The sequence below is a fragment of the Arachis duranensis genome, chromosome 1 (assembly GCF_000817695.3).
Source record: "Arachis duranensis cultivar V14167 chromosome 1, aradu.V14167.gnm2.J7QH, whole genome shotgun sequence".
Taxonomy (NCBI): domain Eukaryota; kingdom Viridiplantae; phylum Streptophyta; class Magnoliopsida; order Fabales; family Fabaceae; genus Arachis; species Arachis duranensis.
This window is the reverse complement of record NC_029772.3, coordinates 38,388,468-38,404,939: the sequence shown is the minus strand read 5'-3', so window position 1 is coordinate 38,404,939 and position 16,472 is coordinate 38,388,468.

The following is a 16,472-nucleotide window of genomic DNA, read 5'->3' as shown; positions in this document are numbered from 1 at the left end:
AGCGCGCCAATTGGAGTTCTGTAGCTCCAGAAAATCCATTTCGAGTGCAGGGAGGTCAGATTCCAACAGCATCATCAGTCCTTTTGTCAGCCTTTTTTAGAGTTTTGCTCAAATCCCTCAATTTCAGTCAGAATTTACCTGAAATCACAGAAAAACACACAAACTCATAGTAAAGTCCAGAAAAGTGAATTTTAACTAAAAACTAATAAAAATATACTAAAAACTAACTATATCATACCAAAAACATACTAAAAACAATGCCAAAAAGCGTACAAATTATCCGCTCATCAGACACCAATAGCTTGGACCCTAGGACATATGCCTGTGGTGTTCTTGTACTAAGATATGCTTGGATGAGTAAATTCTAAGGGGTATTTTAAAATCCGGTCACTTAGATCAACTGATTTGAGATGGCCAATTGAAAGTCCACAATAAAGAGCAACCTAGATACAGAACATTTAGTTATCCAAAGAGATGCTGGGCATCAATGATCCTAGGAAGAATTAATGAGCCATGTGTCTGTGGTGGAAAGATGTTGAGCAAAAAGAAAAGAAAATAAAGCCAAAGGCTATGCTGCAGCATTTGACACCAAACCTCTAAAAAAATAATAAGCTTGTTAAGCATTATAAGCCAAGAAAAGTTAGCAAGGGATTAATTAAAAAGTGAGTCTTATAACAGCAAGTTTAGCAAGCCTATGAGGATAGATGTATATTATGTAACAGCAACAATAATTGAGTTATCATTGTCTACATAAAGATCCCATAAATCAAGTTCTGCTATATGCCTAATAAGGATATGTGTTCTTTTCTTGTTCATATCATTTACTCTTAGTTTTGATGCTTGCTTGGGGACAAGCAAGATTTAAGTTTGGTGTTGTGATGACAAGTCATCATATACCCATTTTTTAGGCTAATTTCACTTGTTTTATTAGTCTTTATACACTTTCTTGTATCATAAGTAAGTGATTTGGAGTGAAAATGCATAACTTCTTTAAATCAAACAATCACCATGAAATTTGTGTTAACTCATGAGGTTTAAGCTAATTTGGATTAAATTTTAATTGATTTATAAGCCTTGTGAATTTAGTGATACTTGGAGTGGTTGTTTTGGTTTAATGTAGGTGAAGAAAAGAATAAAAGAGAAAAACGTGGCCTAAGAAAGCGTGACTAAAGGAGAAGAAACGTGGTCAAATGAAGGAGAAGTGTGCCGCATGTAAAGAGGGGAGGCAAGCATTGCCCTCCACAAGGGCACACTGCCCTCTAGGAGGGCAACATAAGGCACTAAAGCATAAAAGGGCAACTCTGCCCTGCCCACTACAAGGGCAGAGCACAAATTTGTGCCTTGGAATCAAGAAGAACAAAATGTTGCCCTGCCCTCCTCAAGGGCAGAATCGGGCTCACCAAGGGAAGAAAATCAAAGGAAAATGCCTACAATGCTTGCCACAAGAGTTGAACACGGGACCATGAGGAAGCAAGGAACTAGGCTCCATTATGGTGCCAAGAAAGCCAAGGAAATTGAATAAGCGTGTGTTTCTGCCAGGATTCAAATGCGGGACTTCAGTTTGGAAACACTGCCCTGCCCTCCGCGAGGGCAGGGCAGCATTTTGTTGGTGCACAACTCTGGCACACCAAGGCACCCTTCTGGCGCACCGCAGCATCATCTGGCAACACCAGCAGCGCACCACGGCACATTTCTGGCGCACCAATTTTTTCTGCCCTGCCCTCCGCGAGGGCAGGGCAGCATTTTGTTGGTGCACAACTCTGGCGCACCAAGGCTCAATTCTGGCACACCACGGAATGATTCTGGCAGCACCAGCATGCACCAAGGCACATCAATTTTCTGCCCTGCCCTCCACAAGGGCAGGGCAGCCTCCTGGAAGCAAATTTCTCATGGGCTGAAAATTAGATTAAAAATCCAATTTAATTCATTTCTTCACCAAATCAAAAGCCCATCCAAATCCCAAGATCCAAGAATAGAAAGTGTATAAATAGGAGCTAGTTTGATGTAATTAGGACTTTTGACTTGATTTTTGAATTTTGCACTTTCTTTGAGCTTTGAATTTTTGCAACTTTTCTTGAGAGACTGAACCGAGATTTTAGAGAATTGGAGAGGAGAATTGATCTCTCTTCTTCCTCATTCTTGCTTGGGCACTTTTAATTTTCTTGTTTGAGTCTTGGGTGTTAAGAATTGAGGAAATTCTGTCTCAACCTCCACTCAAGAGCTCTTTAATTTCTCTTCTGCATAATTGAACTCATTTACATTCAAGCAATTTACATTCCTTGCCATTTAAGTTACTGCAATTTACATTTCTTGCACTTTAAGCTTCAGTCATTTACTTTCTTGTTCTTTAAGATTCAGCAAGTTTATTTTCCTGTTCTTTAATTTACTGCAATTCTCCCTTCTCCCTTTATATTCCAAGCAATTTAGCTTCTGTTAAATACAACCCACTCAACCAAAACTTGATTCGCTTGACTAAATCAACCACTAAACTAAAATTGCTCAATCCTTCAATCCCTGTGGGATCGACCTCACTCATGTGAGTTATTATTACTTGATGCGACCCGGTACACTTGCCAGTGAGTTTTGTGTTGGATCGTTTTCCACACATCAGGCACTTTGCAACTAGGCGTTACCAATGCCCAACCTTGCTTCCATTCTTCATATATGTTGTATTGTTGGCGCCACCTTTGAAGGCGCTTTGTGACCCAGGCCTTACCAATGCCTCCTCATGTGTGCATGCTTTCTTCATTTGCTTTCAATACCAGTGCCATCTTGGAAGGCACCCTTGTGGTCTTGGAGTTACCAATGCCTCCTTTGGTGCATGCCTTCTTCGTCCATGTTGCATAACATTGGTGCCATCTTTGGAGGTGCTTTGTAACCTTGGCATTAACAATGCCCCCTCATGCGTGCCTCCAGCTTCATCTATATGAACCGTTAGCGCCCCTTGTGAAGGCGCTTCACCCACTAGGCATTACCAACGCCCCAGGCTCCCTGCATGTTTTACTTGTTCCAGCTCCATAGGCTTCATCATAACGTTAGCGCCACTTGGAATGACGCTTCAAGGCCTGGGTCTTATGAATGCAACCCTTGATGATTCCATGCATACATGCTATGTGGGGTGAAAGGTTGTGGCACGAGCATTACTTGAGAGGGTGCTTCACAGCCCAGGCGTTAGCAATGCCTCCTACAAGCTTTATAAACATGCATGACTTGCTTCAATTGTATTCAATGCTAGCGCCACTATGAAGGGCGCTTTGGATCAAGGTGTTATTAACGCATTATGCAAGCTCCATAAACATGCATGTCCTGCTTTAATTTATAACCAAAGTGTTGCCTTTTGTTGAATGCATTACTGGGGGTGATGCTTCACAATTGAAGCATTACTAATTAACACTCTATCTTGAGATTCTTACCACTTCATTCTTCATCATCATTTTTCTAACAATAATTAAACAAAATTGCATCAAAGTTTGGTTCATAATCTCATGAATAATTACAAAATGAGCTAGTGTACATAAGTGCAACAATGATAGTTCCTATAGTTACTGATGCGTGAGCATCTTATCTATTTTTTCTAGTGAATTTGCACCTAATTTATTGAGTTTAATTAAGAATTAATTATATTTTAGCCAATATAGATGCTATTTTGAGTTTTGGGCAATATTGTTTATTTTAGGTAGGATTCGGCGTAATTTGATGGAGTTTCTGCAGCACAAGAATTGAAGGAGATGGCTGCGAGGAGCGACGCACACGCGTGCGCGTGATCTGGAAGTTTTCACGTCGACGTGTGTGCGTGACTGACGCGCACGCGTGAATTGAAGATTTGCTCAGCGACACATTCGTGTGACCGACGCATCCGCGTGACTTGCGAAGAAGACCAACGACGTGTACGCGTGACTGACGCATACGCGTGACGTGCGCGATCTGCAGAAATTACAGAAATCACTGGCGTGGATTTTGGGCCGCGTTTTGACCCAGTTTCCAGTCCAAAAAACACAGATTAGAAGCTACAGAATGGACAAATCAAGTGGTCCCCACCCATCAGCTGAAGACTTGTTAATTAATTCGAATTTAAATTCAAATCTTATTTTTAGGAAAGGATATTATTTTTAGTTTTAGATAATTAGATTTTAAATATTAGGATTAGTTATAAATAGGAACTCTGTACATTTAGACAGGGGAGATACTATTGTTACCAGAACCCTTATTTTTCCTCTCTGAACCATAAGCAACTAATCCTTTATTGTTAAGGTTAGGAGCTCTGTCTATTTTCATGGATTGATTTGTTTGATCTTTTTAATTTAATTCATGTCTTGATTTATATTTCAATAAGTGTTTTCGTTCTTTATTTTATGAATATGGATGGAACGGAAGTATGACCCATATTCTAATTGAGTTCTTGTAAAACTTGGAAAAGCTCTTTACTTGAACAACAACTTGAAAGAAATTAATTAGTAGTAAAAGTTAATCCAGAAATTAGATAACTCTGAAACCTTAACTGCTTTCTCAAATATATTATTCCCAACTTATTTATTTGTCTGTGTTTAATGCTCTTTGAATACCAAAACACTATTTTCTGCTTGCCTAACTAATCCTATCAAACGCTAATGTTGCTTGATCCATCAATCCTCGTGGGATCGACCCTTACTCACATAAGGTATTACTTGATACGACCCGGTGCACTTGCTGGTTAATAGTGTGGGTTGTAAATTTTCGCATCAAGTTTTTTGGTGCCGTTGCCGGGGATTGATAGTGATTAACAACTATCAGTTGTTTGATTGCTTAGATTAGGCGTTTTATTTTTTAATTTTATTAATATATATATATATTCTCTTATTTTTACGTAAACCCCCCTCCCCCTGTTTCGTTCTAATAATTTTTTTTACTTGATTTTTGAAAAAAAAATATTTTAATTAAATTTCAAATTTTCAAAAAAAGATTTGAAAAAAAATTTAAATAAATAGCACCAATATTTTTCTTAATTTCTGAAATTAAGTTTGGTGTTGACTATTTATTATATTTTTTCTATTTATTTTATTCAATATTTTTATCTCTTTACACAGGTTACCTCACTGGGAATTCTCTTCACATTGACGTAGAGATTCCCATTATTTCTTGTTTTTTGTTTGTTTATGCACAGGAACAGAGACAAAGAATATCTCTTAGGCTTTGATCCTGAACCTAAAAGGACTTTCAGGCGGCGTTTACAACAAGTAAGACTTTATAAGGCTACAGAATCCACTATGGATCTGACTAATACTGAGAATACCAATGCGGAAAACTCGAATGGGAATGAACAAAGGAGAGTACTTGGCTCTTTCTCTGCTCCTACTGCAGATCTGTATGGAAAGAGCATTGTGGTGCCTCCTATTACTGCGAACAACTTTGAGTTGAAGCCTCAACTGGTCATTCTAGTGCAACAAAATTGTCAGTATCACGGTCTTCCCCACGAAGACCCAAATCAATTTATCTCTAGTTTTCTGCAAATTTGTGATACTATGAAGACAAATGGAGTAAACCCTGATGTGTACAAACTGATGCTCTTCCCGTTTGCTCTGAGGGATGGAATAAAGCTATGGCTAGATTTCCAACCCAAGGAGAGTTTAGACACTTGGAACAAGGTGGTTACTGACTTTCTCACTAAAATTTTCCCACCAAAGAAGCTGACTAGGCTTAGGATGGAGGTTCAGACCTTTAGGCAGAAGGATGGTGAGACTCTGTATGAAGCTTGGGAGAGATACAAGCGACTGATTAGGCAATGCCCTCCAGACATGTTCTCCAAATGGACTCAACTAGATATCTTTTATGAAGGCTTGGGTGAAATGTCCAAAATGTGCTTAGACAATTCTGCAAGAGGTTCATTGCACAAGAAGAAGACACCAGAGGAGACTATTGAGCTTATTGAATTGGTTGCTAGCAACCAACATTTATACTCATCTAACAGGAATCCAGTGAACTCTGAAACCCCTCAGAAGAGAGGCGTGTTGGAAGTAGAAGCTATTAATGCTCTTCTCGCTCAGAATAAGCTGATGTCTCAACAAATAAATCTACTTACTCAACAGATGGGTGGCATGCAAGTTTCAGCTATCAACACCCAAAATCCACCACATGAAGTCTCCTATGACATGGCAGGTAATTTTGTGCAAAATGATAATTATGATTATGCTCAACCTTCTTTTGAACAGGTGAATTACATGGGGATTGGTCCTAGGAATCCCAACAATGACCCATATTCTAAGACATACAACCAGGGATGGAGAAATCACCCAAATTTTGGATGGAGGGATCAACCTCAGAGACCTCAAAACTTCAACAATAATTCTCAGGGCGGTTTCCAATAGAACAATAATTTGGAAGCAATATTGATGGGTTTTAGACAGGAAACCAGAGCATCCATCAAGAACCTGGAGACTCAAATGGATCAAATAGCCACCAGAGTTAATGAAATTGATCAGAGGACCACTAATAGCCTTCCTAGTAACATAATTCCAAATCCAAGAGAGAAATACAAGGCTATCTCCATGATAAGTGGACAAGTGGCAAGTACGAAAGCACAAGTTATGCAGGAAACCAGAGCCTCCATTAGAAATTTAGAGGTGCTAGTGGGCCAACTGAGCAAGCAATTACTTGAGAGGTCTACAAGTACATTTAAAGGTGATACAGTGGTGAACCCAGGAGAAGATTGCAAGGTTATTCAATTTAGAAATGGTAAAGTAGCTGGCTCTGAGACCAAGGTCAATGAAAAGTTAGTTGAAAAAGAAGCTCCAGAAGAGAAGAGGGAAGAAGTAGAGCACGCCCCTCCAAAGCGTGCGGACAATCCATTCCCAGACTCTCTTGACACTCATCCTACATTGCCAAAGGCTCCTGAGTACAAGCCTAAAATGCCATATCCTCAAAGACTTCAAAAGGAGACCAAGAACAAACAGTTCTCAAAGTTCTTGGAAATCTTCAGAAAGTTACAAATCAATATTCCTTTTGCTGAGGTTTTGGAGCAAATGCCTATCTATGTCAAATTCATGAAGGAGCTGTTGTCAAAGAAAAAGCGTTTAAAGGGAGATGAGACAGTAGTCCTGACTAAGGAATGTAGTGCTGTAATTCAGAATAACTTGCCAAGGAAGATGCCAGATCCAGGGAGCTTTCAAATTCCATGCACCATTGGGAACACAACTTTTGAGAAAGCACTATGTGATCTGGGGACAAGCATAAATCTAATGCACTTATCTGTGATAAAGAAGCTGCAAATCCAAGAGGCACAACCCACAAAGATAGCATTGCAGATGGCAGATAAATCTATGAAGCCTGCATATAGATTAGTGGAGAATATCCTTGTCAAAGTGGGTAAATTCTTCCTCCCAGCAGACTTTGTGATTCTTGATACAGGGGAGGATGAGAATGCCTCTATAATTCTAGGAAGACCATTCCTAGCCATTGGAAGAGCTCTGATTGATGTAGAAGTGGGTGAATTAGTGCTTAGAGTAATGAGCAACTGGTCTTTTATGTCTTCAAAGATATACATCCAACAGGTGAAGAAGAGAGGTGCATGCAGGCAGAGCTTATTAATCCAACCCTTCAAAAACCTCCTGATGATACACAGCAGAATCTGCAGCTCAAACCTCCCTTGGTAACAATCAATAAAATTTTTCCTGACATCAAACCTAAGTTTGGTGTTGGGAATGAATCATCTACCAAGGAGGAGGTTCCCAAAAAGAAGAAAGTACCCAGAGGATGGAAAAATAAAAAGATCCCCACTGAAGGTTTCTCCCCAGGAATGAAGGTGGTGTTGACCAGCAATCCAGCATGGATTTATACAGTAATCAGAATCCTCTCTCTGGAGCATATTGAGCTACGTTATGGAGACACAGGAAAGAAGTTCAAAGTAAGGGGTGAAGAGCTGAGCCCCTATGATCCTCCTCCTTAGAGGAGCTGACCGTCAAGCTAGTGACGATAAAGAAGTGCTTGTCGGGAGGCAACCCGACAATTTCATATCCTTAGATATTTTTATTTTTTGTAGTAGTGGTTTTTCTCAATTATTTTATTGAGTTCTTACTAATTTTCTGCTCATGCAGCTATGTTATTCCAGGAACCGAACACCTCAAGCTAAAAAAAAGGGAGAGCACACGACGCGCAAGCATCACTGACGTGAACACGTCAATCATGTGTGCGTGAAAAATAATAATTGGCAGAGAGTTGCACTGGCTTGGGGGCAGAAAGTGTGCTAAAAGCACAAATTTAGGCACGCGGACGCGTGACTGACGCGTCCACGTCAGTTGCATATATGGCCATCCACGCGAGCGCATGCATGACGCGAACGCGTCGTTTGAAAAACCAAGCCATGCGAACAGAAAGTCGCGCGGGTGCGCGGCTGGCTTCGCGCGAATCACACAAAATCCAGGGCACGCGGACGCATGCCTGATGCTAACGCGTCGTTATGAAGAATGCGCGACCCACGCATAGGCGTGCCATACGCGTACGCGTCGCTTGCGCCATCCAATTTTCTTTTTCTCTCTCTCCCAATCCTAATTCTCTCTTATTCTTTTATCCTTTTATTTTTCTCTCTTCATAATATTCGTCTCTTCTATTTTCAGTTCTTCTTTGCTTGAGGACAAGCAAACATTTAAGTTTGGTGTTGACGCTGCACTTATAGGTTTTCTAGCACAAAAGGAAGGCGAATCATCTTCACAGAGGAGCACAACCTGAAGAATAAGGCGACCGCTAGGATAACTAAGGTGGTTGAGTTCCTTTCATATTTTTTACTCCTCCCCTCTTTTTTTATGTTATGTTCCGATTTTCTTCTATTTTGCATTATTTGTTGCATGATCCTTTATTAGTGAGAAATCCTAGGTCTAGTTTAGTTTTCCCTTAATTGCTTTAATGCTGGAAAGATGTCTCATGTATTACTCATTAAGCTTGAATTCAAATAAAAAAAATTTAAAATGATGTATTGCATGAGAAATTGAGTTAATTTTTGAGGATAGTCTGATTTACTTAAAGGTGGTGGTATTTTCTGTGATTTTTGAATGCATGATATGAACAGTGCATATTTGAATTTGAATCAAGGGATGTTAATGTATAAGGAACAGGAATGTAGAGAATTATTATGACTTCTCTGAAATAAACAAAAATTTATTCCTTGAAGCAAAAAATAATAATAATAATAATAATAATAATAATAATAATAATTAATAAATAAAATCAAGGTCCAAGACTCTGAGCATCAATGACTAGGGAGGTCAGACATTATTAAAAGCTCAAAGAGTTGTTTCCCTAGTCATATGCCTGTAGTGTGATTATGTCAAGTAATCCTTGAGACAGAACACTTAGAGTCGAGACCAAGTGCATTTAACAGAGTATGCCAAAGGCTCTGAGCACCACTGTCTGGGAGTAACTGAAAGAAAAATCAGGACTCAAATAGAGTCCCCCCAGTTAAGTGCTTGTGGTGTTTCTGTGTCAATTAATCCTTGAGACAAAATATTTAAAGTCACAGCTAGGCTCAAGGTGCAAAGCACCAAAGAAAAATAAATTAAAGTAAATTTTGCTGGGTTCAAGGATTAAACTGAAATATAAAAGATCAGAGAATTCATAATATTATCTGGATTCTAATTCTGAATGACATTAACATTCTTCTGATTCAAAGGAGAATGAGATGCCAAAACTATTTAGGAATGCAGTTGTAAACCCCACTATAAGAAGATACATGAGCTTAATCGAACTCTCATTCTCGTGCAACTTCACATCATAAGCTTATATTAGTTTTGGTTGCTTGAGGACAAGCAACAGTTTAAGTTTGGTGTTGTGATGCGTGAGCATCTTATCTATTTTTTCCTAGTGAATTTGCACCTAATTTATTGAGTTTAATTAAGAATTAATTATATTTTAGCCACTATGCTTGCTATTTTGAGTTTTGTGTAATATTGTTTATTTTAGGTAGCATTCGGTGGAAGTTGATAGAGTTTCTGCAGCACAAGAATAGAAGGAGATGGCTGCGAGGATCGACGCGCACGCGTGCCTGACGCGTGCGTGTGATCTGGAAGTTTTCACGTCGACGTGTGCGCGTGACTGACGCGCACGCGGGTGAATTGAAGATTTTCTCAGTGACGCGTTCGCGTGACCGACGCGTCCGCGTGACTTGCGAAGAAAACCAGCGAAGCGTACGCGTGAATGACGCGTACGCGTGACGTGCGGGATCTCCAGAAATTACAGAAATCGCTGGCATGGATTTTGGGCTGCGTTTTGACCAGTTTTCTGCCCAGAAAACACAGATTATAAGCTACAGAATGGACAAATCAAGTGGTCCCCACCCATGAGCTGAAGACTTGTTAATTAATTCGAATTTAAATTCAAATCTTATTTTTATGAAAGGATATTATTTTTAGTTTTAGATAATTAGATTTTAAATATTAGGATTAGTTATAACTAGGAACTCTGTACATTTAGACAGGAGAGATACTATTGTTACCAGAACCCTTATTTTTCCTCTCGGAACCATGAGCAACTAATCCTTCATTGTTAAGGTTAGGAGCTCTGTCTATTTTCATGGATTGATTTGTTTGATTTTTTTAATTTAATTCATGTCTTGATTTATATTTCAATAAGTGTTTTCGTTCTTTATTTTATGAATACGGGTGGAACGGAAGTATGACCCATATTCTAATTGAGTTCTTGTAAAACTTGGAAAAGCTCTTTACTTGAATAACAGCTTGAAAGCATATTATACTGAATTTTTAATTGTTTGTATTTAAAGGGATACGTGACATATAATTCCCTTATTTGTGGATAATTAGGATTATTTTGGCATATAAACTAGAAATTGATCATCACCCTCTAATTGGAATTAATTGACCAAGGTATTGGCAATTAATGAATTTTAGAGGAGACTAGGAAGGTCTAAGGAATTAGGGTCTAGTCACATATAGTTTGCCATGAAATTAAATCTTGCATGATTAAGTTAATTAGTAATAAAAGTTAATCTGGAAATTAGATAACTCTGAAACCTTAACAGTTTTCTCCATATTTTATTCCCAATTTATTTATTTGTCTATCCTTTTTATATTCTGAGTTCGAATTTAAATCTTTTGAATATCTCAAAACACTTTTCTGCTTGCCTAACTAAGCTTATCACTCAATAACTGTTACTTAATCCATCAATCCTCGTAGGATCGACCCTTACTCACGTAAGGTATTACTTGGTACGACCCGGTGTACTTATCGGTTAGTTTGTGGGTTGTAAAATACCGCACCAATCACCAAATCACTTATTGTACCACATTGCATCAACCTTAGCTTATATATTCATGAATAAATATAAATTCAAATTATGTTTAATGATTCTTTACATGGAAACATACTGAGATTTAACTACAAAATCACTTGATTATTATCCGAGATTCATGAAAGTCATAAACTAACTAAACTAACTAGTTAAGATGCACATGCATCATATATAATATTTTTGAAAACTAAATTACAATATCAAATATTTTTTTTACCAAAGTTAGAGTAATTTTTATTAAATTAAGTAAATAAAATACAAAGTCCAAGTTGTAGAACGACATAGAGAAAGCACATATAGAGAATATTCAATATTAAGCAGGTTGCCTTGTATGTTGCACATAATACACACACTTTTTGTTATGAATTTTTTATTTAATAATTTTTACGATTTAACTTTTCCTTATTGGTTATCTTGTTAGAATTTTCTTTTTTGTTTGAACTTCATTTAACTTTAATTGTAGATTGTTCATGCTAAGATATATACCTCGGTTGTTCGTGTAATACTTAAGTTGGCTTTCTCTCTCTAACTTTAAGTTTTATGTTAAACTTACTTTTACTAGGAAAATGTTTTAGAATGAAAGTGGGAGAAGGTTTTCTAGTGTGCCTTCTCAAAACTCTTGAATACTTAGGAATGGCAATACCACCCGAACCCACGGGTCCCACCCCGCCCCTACCCGCCCCGCACCGGGCGGGTTTTTAGCAGGACGGGACGGGGTCGAGTTTAGGTAATACCTGCCCCTATCCGCCCTGCTATATATATACTATATATAATTTTAATATATAATATGTATAATATATGTAAAATAATTAGTAAATGATTAATAATATTGTATTATATTTAAATTTTTCCTTTAATTTATGTTATGTATGTGATGACAGCTATATAAATTCTGAAATTTAATTTTATTTATTAGATTTTAATAATTATAAATATAAGTTTTACAACCCACGGGTAGAAGCGGGCTGGATTCTATGCAGGTTGTTATACGGCGGGGCGGGGTCAGGTAGAGCAAAAACCCGCCCCTACCCACCCCATTGCCACTCATAATCTGCTGAAAACTTGCGAAGTAATAAGGAATTGTGCACTAGAACAGGTAGAATTTGATATTTTATTGAATGTGTGCTTGATTTAATTTATGCCAACAACTGTTTCTCTATGAAAATTGATAAATTATTTTAGTGGATGTCTCTGAATTAAGAAAAAATTCAGCCAAATTTTTGTTAAAATTATTTAAACATATTTTTGGTTTGTGAAAAAAAATTACAGTTGGTGGAGGATTCTAATTATAGAAGAAACTCTGCTGAAATTTCTAAAAAATTTAATAAGTTGTGTTATTAGTTGAATTGTAGGTTGTTTATTGCAAAATGATTCCAAGACATTGTATATGGATATATGATAGGAATAATGTTCAACATAGAAAAGAGGTTAAAACCTGTGTTTTTTGAGGAGTTTGATCAGTTTGTTGTGTATGTCTTCAACATAAAACTGTTTATGTCTCAAAAGGTATCTACTATCTAGGTATCTGTGCTATAAGCGTCGGCTGACTAAGTGGTTAAGACCTTCGGATATAACCATTCACCTTTACCATAATGGGTTTAAAGATGTGGGTATTGATATGGATGAAACTCGAAGAAGTTGTGACCAGGTTTCACTTTACGTGAAGTGAGTTTTTTAAGATTTCATTAATATTTCAATTCGTAAGATAATTTCTTCATCTAATCAAAACTTCAATAATCTAAAATTTCTTATTTATGATATTGCATCCTAGGTTATTCCAAGAAATAAATTCTGATACATCACTTAATTTTTCACATTGGTTCAGAGAATATGTCCAAGTGAATCTAATTGAAACAATAAAATGGAAACTAGTTACACTTAGTTGGGGCCCAATAAATAAGGGAATAAGCTTCCCAATCTAGAATGTTAATGGATATATGTTTTATTCTTTATAATGGTCAGTGAAAAAGAAAATAGATAACACAGAAGTCTGGGTTTGTGGGGATGCACAAAATGATCATTCTGATTGGTATGGTGTGTTGCACAATATAATTTAATTAGATTTTTTTGTCACACTACATATAAGGTGTGTGCGTTTAAATGTGAATGGTATAATCCAAGTCCGCAACTAGGAACATGAAAACACAACTATTAGAATATTACAAGGTAAATGTGACTAGAAAATGTAGATATTACGATCCTTTTATTCTACCTCAAAATATATGGCAAGTATACTATTTTCTTTTTTTTGGGGGACATGCAAGTCTAGTTGAGTAGTTGTGGTTAAGAATAAGTCAAGAGGTTGCATCAAGTCTGATGGTGTGGTGCAAGACTGCATCTGAGCCGTACAAGAATTATGTTTATGGACTTGGGTTGTTCTTTGCCAACAACCTTTGCACCTCTACCTTGAGGGTTTCATCTGCCTCAACCACCAGCCTTGCTAATCCCGAGGAGGTCGATTTGTGGGAGTAGGTTCATAGGCTCACCCAGAGCCTTCAAGACCAAGGTTACCAGTTACATCTATCTAAGGAGAGGTATAACGATAACCTATCATGCATGGCTGCAAGAGATGCTTATGTTGCAGAGACGAAGTCCCTGAGATAGGAGCTCAAGCGGGAGCTAGAGTAGATTCGGTAGATGCGGCAACAGATGACAATGTACTATGAGCAGATGCACGCGTGCTGCTAAAGTTACTGGCAAAATTTATCCGAGGGTAACCTCCTCCAATTTTTCACCACCCATTTAATGGAATCCACCACTAATTTTGCCAAAAATTAGTGGTGGATTATAACATCCAACAGTAATAAATTTACTAGTAGATTTTTTTTATAATTCTACCGGTAAATTCGATAATGTTTGGCAAGTTTCTTTTTAGTGATTTAGGAAAGCATTATCAAAATCAAACTTCTCGATTCACCAATTCTGAGTTAAAGTAATACTAATGATGATTCTTATAAACAAAGGCCTCACCACAACTCTATATATTTTTTCAAAATTAATACCCTCAAGTTAGTGAAATCCTTTGGCAACTAAGCATGCCTTCTACCTCAATATTTTGCCTTTTGGATTCTTTTTTATATCATACACCTACTTGTAACCAACAATGATTGCATAAGATGGAGGATCAATAAGAGATCAGGTTCCACACTTAGTTAAGGTTTCAAATTTCTTGTCCATGACTTGTTTATAATATTGACAAGTAACAACTTGTTTAGCATTTTTTGGTATCTGAGTAAGTAAACCTAAACAATTAGAAACAACCATTAAATTTCTATGTTTTAAGATACCAAACTTTGATCTGTCATATGTGGGTGTTAGGTGGAAGAAAGGTAGTGTTGTTGTTAGTGGGTGTGACAGGAAGAAGGTTAATCTCAATTCTAAAGATCAGAATAATACTAGTTACTGTTAAAGTATATGTATTGGTAGGAGTTGATAAATTACCACTACTTGAGTCAAGAGATTGAGAAAGGGAGACTTATAAGTGAGAAAGTTAGAGTGATAGGTGAATGAGAGACTATAATTGTTGGTGTAGAGAGTTATTTGTTGGGTGATGGAGATAAATGGTTATCAAATTAGGAAGGTATATCTGACTTTCTAGATTAGCTAACAAAGGGATTTCACCAAAGTTTTCATGATTAAAAGATTGAGAAGATTTTGAGTTAGAGAAACAAAAGCTACTCAATATCTAAAATAGAAAAATAATTTCATCAAACAATACATTTCTAGAGATAAAAATCTTTTCCTATTTGTTGAGACATTTTATTACTAGAAACATAGTCTAGAAATATACGTATCTCATATTTGAAATCAAATTTTCTGTGTTATAAGGTCTTAACAAAGGATAACTTGTACATCAAAAAACTCTTAAACATATAATCAGATTGCTTATGAAAAAAGCCTCATAAAGACTTTTGAAATTCAATTTTGATATAGGCAATCTATTTATAAGATAGCATGCAATAGTGAAGGTAATATCCCAATATTCTAAAAGCATAAATGTAGTAGTTAAAAAGACAATCTAGTCTTGGTTATATGTATATGCTTCCTCTATATACTTTTTTGTCGTTGGTGAGTGTAGGGGTAAGATAAGCGATGAGAAATTCCATGTTCTTGTATTAAAGATGGAAAGAATTTCAGATTAGTTTGATTCTTTATAAGATTCTTGTAATTTTGAAAAGTTATCAATGGATAAGATTTGTTGACAAGAAGAAAAATGCATGAAAGTTTTATGAATGCATCAAGAAAGCATATATAGTATTTGAAACTAGATTTTGATGTAAACGGGGCTAACCTGCAAATATCTATATAAACTAACTCTAAAGAACAATTGATGCATTTTTGCCGCACTGCAAAATTCACAAACTTGATAAGGTAAGTTAGACTTTGAGAAGGGAATGTGACATTGACTTATCACTTTCTGAACATTTCCTAAATTGCTATGAGTTGGCGAATGTATTGTGTGATGATGCATGAGTTTGAATAGAAATTTTGGTAGAGTATGTAGAATTTGCTAGGGATTTGTTAGAATAGTGGAATTTAAGAATTTGAGATGTGAAGTGGATGATTTTGAGTTGAAATGTATAAATTGAGTAAGTTTGAATTTGGTGGATTGTTAATGTGTGAATTTGAGTGGTTTGGGGTCATTTTGATGAGTTAAAAGCTATTTTGGCTTGTGAACTTTTGGAAAAATTGATAAATTCTATTTTTTAGTTAAAATTTATTTTTGGCCAACTTCGGTGGGTTATAATTCAGTCCTCGAAGTTGGAAATTTTATAAAATTGGAGTTGTATGAAAATTTATTTATCAATCTTTCCAACGGTTCAAGAGTAGTTGAAAAATGAATTTTGGGAAAAAAGTTATGAATGTTTGAAATTTGGGTTGAAAAATTAGTTTCAGTAGAATATCAGCATTTTTGAAGTTTTGATATGTCATACGTATGCGGAACCCATTGTGCGTATGCGACTTTGTCACATTTACGCTCATGCGTACGTGACGCATGTCATGCGTACGCGAGCAAGCTTCACTACCCAAATATCTCGCGTACGCGAGGGTGGTCCACGTACGCGACTATGCCAATTTTTACCCTCATGCGTACGCATGTCCACCCAGTTTTGTAAAACTTGAATTTTTTGAGTTTTTAACCATTCTATTAGCCCTAAACTTCTATAAACCTCGATAAGAGTCTAGAGTCATTGTAATTAAA